The 5,805-nt window shown below is 36.0% G+C and overlaps 1 long non-coding RNA gene across 1 annotated transcript; it reads right to left on the bottom strand.

Moving 5' to 3' along the window:
• Window positions 1–488: 488 nt before the first annotated feature.
• LOC132051093 (uncharacterized) lies at window positions 489–5,202 on the bottom strand. The gene is made up of 2 exons (XR_009413577.1): window positions 4,853–5,202; window positions 489–778 (listed from the first exon to the last, which is right to left on the bottom strand). It is a non-coding gene; the product is annotated as an uncharacterized LOC132051093 (long non-coding RNA).
• Between the last annotated feature and the right edge of the window lie 603 nt (window positions 5,203–5,805).

Raw genomic sequence — 5,805 nt, 5'->3', positions numbered from 1 at the left:
CCGGAATGTGATTTTTGACTTGGTAGGATAGTTGATTCTGGTCTCGATGCGTTTGGGTGTGTTTTGAGTCGTTGGTTGGGATTATGAAAATTTATGGTTTTGGAGATTGAACTTAGTCAACCCCGGATCAAGATGACCTCTTATGGGAATTCCGAGTGCGCAAGCGAGTTCATAGCGTGTTTTATAACTAAAATGCATATTGGGTTTGTGTCTGCGAGGTCTCGGATGAGTTTCAAGTATTGGATCAAAGTTTGAGACTTGACTCATGTTTTCTGGTTTCTGGTGTCTGGCTTCGGCGAGGGTAGGCTCGCACCTGCGGAGCAGCACCTGCGCAAGGTGGGTTGCAGGTGAGATAAAGGGAAACCTTGGGCTGAGCCCGCATGTCATGACCCAATTTGTGAATCATGAGGGCGCCTATGCCATCCCCCCCGCGTGGCGAACCCTTCCCTTACTTAATTTATTCAACAAAAATCATGCGGAAGTTTAAATGATTATTAAGCAGTCTCGATATATCTAAATACTTAAATAAAGTTTGGAATACCACCACAACCCAAAGATTTGGTTTGAGCCATAGTACAAGGGCCACTAATCGGTAAAAGTAAGTCTAAAGATTACTACGTCTTAAAATACATAAATAGAATATGTCTGTGGAATCAAATAGACAGATAAGCAAGGAAGGGAATTTCGGACTAAGAATCTAGCAGTGCTCACCCAGGAATCTCCTAGCAATAGGCCTTGGGTCACCCATAAGGCTGAGACGCGAATCCTGTAACAAACTCTGCACTCAAATACAGAGTACAACAAAAGTAGTATCAGTACAACACTAGTACTGGTAAGCATCATAGGCCGACCAAGATTAGTTTATGCATATAAAGAACAAAAATAACAAGTCAAATAGATATGCACATAATAATCACTCAAAGTTACAGAGTATCACCAACCGAATCATTGTCTAGGGTGAGGCTTCTAAACCACAAGTCTGTCAAGTCTCAATATCTCTCAAGGCAATCACAGCACAACCACAACAATGAAGAATAGATGATGATATATGCAATACAATGAGATGGATGTTATGCAATGTGATGGCCAATAATCACTCTGTACACACATGCTCCAGAAGGAATATCGACGTCTCAACAGTCATGACCCGCAGGGGACCCATGGCAACCATGTACCGTTGTGGCGTGCAACCCGATCCCATAAATATATATATATATATATATATATATATATATATATATATATATACGTTGCGGTGCGCAACCCGATCCCATAATTCATCACACTGATTCCACACTTCTTTCATCAAATCATTTCCACACCATTTCCATCATGTATGAATGTATGAATGCAAGAATGCTAAATCAAATACAATAAACGCCAATGAATAAGCTATGGAGATCACAAACACCATAAGCCATATCAAGTCTTGCATAAGTCACAACAACCATGGAAACGGTTCAATATCGACTTTCAATCACTATAGTGAATCTATCACATCCCACAACTCCAATCACGTAATCAAATACACCACATGTCAACAATGCATAAATAACGGCAACAAGACCACATAATCAGAAATCATACCAACCTAATTTGATCACAACGCCACACCATGTCCAAAGACTTAACATGGTTTCCTCATTAATTCTACGCATACATACGATTCACTAATCAAAGTCTTGTTACGGCTCACTTTTACTCGGGTGCATAAAAGCTACTAAGAGGTTTTGGACTCTATCTGGATTTTATATTTTTAGAGTCGCCACCTAATTTTATAAAGGAAATTAGGAAAACCGAGTAAAAAGGGTTTAGTCAAACAAGAGGTAAATCCTTTTTAAACCAGAATTTGAGGTAAGGGTTCTGCTGATCCCCTAGGGAAGGTTTTAAGCACCCGAGTATTAAGGATCCGTAGAATACAGTTGATCTATGAGCTTCAATGTATGATTAATTGATTATGTGTTTTTCTTTCTTGCAAAAAATTGTCATTTCCATATCAAAACTCCATTTTTTGGCAATATATATATATATATATATATATATATATATATATATATATATATAAACAAGTTGGTTTCTTTCAAAAAATGTTTTAAAAGCGAAAATCATTTCATCTCCGGACCAAAACACACTTAAGATTTTCTCTAAAGTAGAGTTCCTACTAATTTGATCCTAATGTCATGATTTTGTCTTTATAAATTTACATATGTAGACATAGGAAATTAAATGGAGTATACCTCCCTTTGAAATAATAGGATAGGTTTTATATAAGTATGAGTAGAGAAAAGACTTTATTCATTTCTTATCCCATTTTTAGCTCGGTGGGTCAACCATACTACATTCCAAAGCCATCTCACTTAAACATAGGTTCGAGTGTATTTCCTCATATTTTTATGCCTTAAGTTTTGGGCCTTGGCCCAAAAAGGTTTTGAAAATGCCTTAAGTTTAACATAGTTGCAAATCCATATCTACACTTGTATCTTTCCCAAAATCTGTGTGGTCTTGAGCCCAAGGTTTTAACTTCACAGATAAACTCAAGAATCATTTAAGTCCAGATTTCACAGTCCAAAAAACAGTCCGTTTCATTAAGTTTTTTAAAGGGGTTTTGGCCCAAAATAATTTAATCCAATTGGTCCTAGTCCATTCGTACTTATATACATCAGTGATTCAATCGTTTAACACTTGAAATATTTTTGTAAAATCCAAATTTTCCAATTTACATGCAATAATTAAACATAAGCCGTGATATTATTTGAAAAAACTGCTTGAGAAAAATATTTAGCAACTACGCGAGTTTCCCTAGATTCCTAACGCATTTGGATTTAAATATTCATTACAATGTTGTTTACATATATAACAATTATACAATAGCAAATAAATATATACGTAAATCGAAAGGAGGAAGAGTTAGGCTGTAAGCCCACTAGTTGTCATTTTCACCCTAGTTGGGTCTTCATATCATTTATTTTATCCGGACTCGATCAAATAAAGGAATTGGGCATCTGGCCCAACAGGTTCAATAGAATAGACGGCCCAAGTTGCCCACGTCAAGGTCCCATGCAAACAAAGAGGGGAAAAGGGGAATAGCGGTTAGAGGGCATCTATGCTTAGCAAATTAATTAACAGAGAACTTAAAAGACAAGGCATCGTCACATATACCAAGTGTATACATTGTGCTTAACAAAGAAAAACAACATAAGAATGAAGCTCAAAGAAAAAGCAGCAAAGAAATTTAAGAAAACAGGCCCAAAACACAAAGGAATGAAGGAAATAAAGCCCAATGCTAGAATCAGATAGAATAGGCCCAATAGAATAAATACACAGGAAGATTAGGCCCAAAGCCTCACCACAGAGTATGCAAGACAAAATTCATAAGTTAAACTCAATGATATACAAGGTATACCCTTTATGTACATCAGAGTGTATACAGGCCATATATACCTTGTATATCTCAGGTATATTAGCAAAAAGACATAAACACAAAAGGGCATAACTGGTCATTTTCAAACATAGAGACATGTTTTCATTTCAAATAAGTTATGGACTATCCCAACAGATGCAAAATGACTTTAAACAACACATAGGAGCAACTTAACACTTTAAACCATCGCTGGTGCATTAAGACCACAAGATTTTAAATCCAACATGAGAAAACAACTAGAGTGTGCTCGTTAAAGGATTAAGACTTAATACAAAGCAGCTTAAGGCAGTTTCGATGCTAGACTAGGTGAAGACAAGTTAGAACAAGCATGTCAAAGTCTCAAGACACTACCTCAGATCCCTTTTACATGTAGGACTTTCACAGCTAGTTTGAAATATATTGAACAACTTTGTTAAGTTAAAAGCTCTTATGAGTCATTAAGAGGGCAAAACAATTAAGCATTTGGCAGATCAGGGGTTAAATGTACCCTAAACAGACTAATGATAGGATTAGGTAAACAAGAGCATATGAACACTTATAAAATGTGGCACTGAGTACTCTAGAAGTCAAATAAGCAATTTTTTTAGAGTCAAATCCATATATGCATATCTAAACCCCAAAGGGATCCTGAATACAGTCATACCACACTATGAACACATAACAAAGATCATTAAAGCTAATATAGGCATTGACAGATCCAAGATTAGACTAAATAAGGTAATCATGCTAAACATAGACATATATTCAATAGTATAGAGATTAACAGGCTTATAGGGTGATTTATACTAAAGGTTTAAATGATCAGTTCCATTAGGGTAACATTACACATGAGTAAAACAGGACAAACACAACTCTATCATGACATGCTAATGAGGGTAGGATTACTATTTCAAAAATAATCTCACAACTCATACCATTACATTGGACACTAAATATGACTATTCAAACAAACAAGGGCAGACTCTTCATAAATAAAGCATACGTGATCATATAAGAGACCTTAAAACAGGATACTCCTAGGGTAGACATTAAGGGAGGTAAGCTAGGAAAATATACACTTAGTATACATATGATCAAGCTAATATAAGCCAACAGTTATGCTTAACTTACTACTAACTTAAAAAATTGAATGATATGCTTGCAAGTGATTAACTGAACCACACTTAATTTGAATTAATACGAAACATATATAAACTACCAAGCTAAACATACTTAATGACTGATTAATACTATCAGAATTAAACTAAACATTAAGCTAACACACAACAATTAAACCTAACTGATCATGCTAAATAGGCATATGAAAACCTATTAATGAATAAACTAATCTACCAAGTATGCTATTAAACATACTAACAACTAAACTATCACATAATTAAACCAAATAAGCACATAAATTACTGAAAAATAAATAAAAGGAAAGAATTTTACCTTTCTTTTGCGTAGCCTTGTCGAGAATGAAATTGGAAGCTCCTTATACTACTCAACTCGATACTCAGCCACAGAACAAAGAGAATTTTAAAATTTTAGACTAGAAAAACTTAGTAAGTTAAAGGTTCCAGCAAAAATTTGCTAGATCCCTAGGTATACTAAGCTATTATAGAACCCTAAAATCACAACTTAGTTGTCAAAAATCGATGTGGGATAAACATCATTTCACAAGGATTCCTCTTGAATCCGTGTGAACCATTATAAACTAATAGAAATCACAACTTTTGGGTCTCAATGAGACAAAAACCATTAAAATGCTTGCAGGAAAAGAAAAGAGAGAGAAAGGGAGTTGATACCATGTTTAGGGTGGAAAAACGGTGGAATTGGGTGAGAGAAGGCAGAGAAATAAAGGCTCTTGCCATTCTTGGTCATGACACAGTCAAGATATTGTTGTGGGCCCTTGACTTTGCCATTAATGAAAATGGTGATGCGATGAGAGAGCCTCTCTCTTCTTGGCGCTAGGATTTCATTGAAACCCTGAGAGAAAAAGAAATGGGGTATGTTTGGTATGTATCACGACCCAAATCAATGATTCATGACGAGTGCACGACCTGCGACCGGGCATGCTTATACTCGTGCTGGATCTCAGAGTAACGGTGTGGCCGTATATGACTTATAAGCTGAACTATCTTTGACTCTGCAAAGAACAACATCATGAACTATGCATCAAGAACTCACAACCACCTGTATACATATATACTGGAAACAACAGTGCAAGCCAACTAGGACGCTACATATGCTGTACAACAAAATAAGAGCCGACAAGGCTACATAACATCCTAACTACATACAACTGTCTACAGACCTCTAATGGAATACAAAGCTGTAGAAAGGATGGGACAAGGCCCCGTCATACCCATATATACATATCAAAAAATGTTGCAACTCCGAAC

This window comes from Lycium ferocissimum, chromosome 3 (genome assembly GCF_029784015.1).
Source record: "Lycium ferocissimum isolate CSIRO_LF1 chromosome 3, AGI_CSIRO_Lferr_CH_V1, whole genome shotgun sequence".
Classification (NCBI taxonomy): Eukaryota; Viridiplantae; Streptophyta; class Magnoliopsida; order Solanales; family Solanaceae; genus Lycium; species Lycium ferocissimum.
Note: the sequence above shows the minus strand (reverse complement) of the source record. Positions and strands in the feature narration are given on the sequence as shown.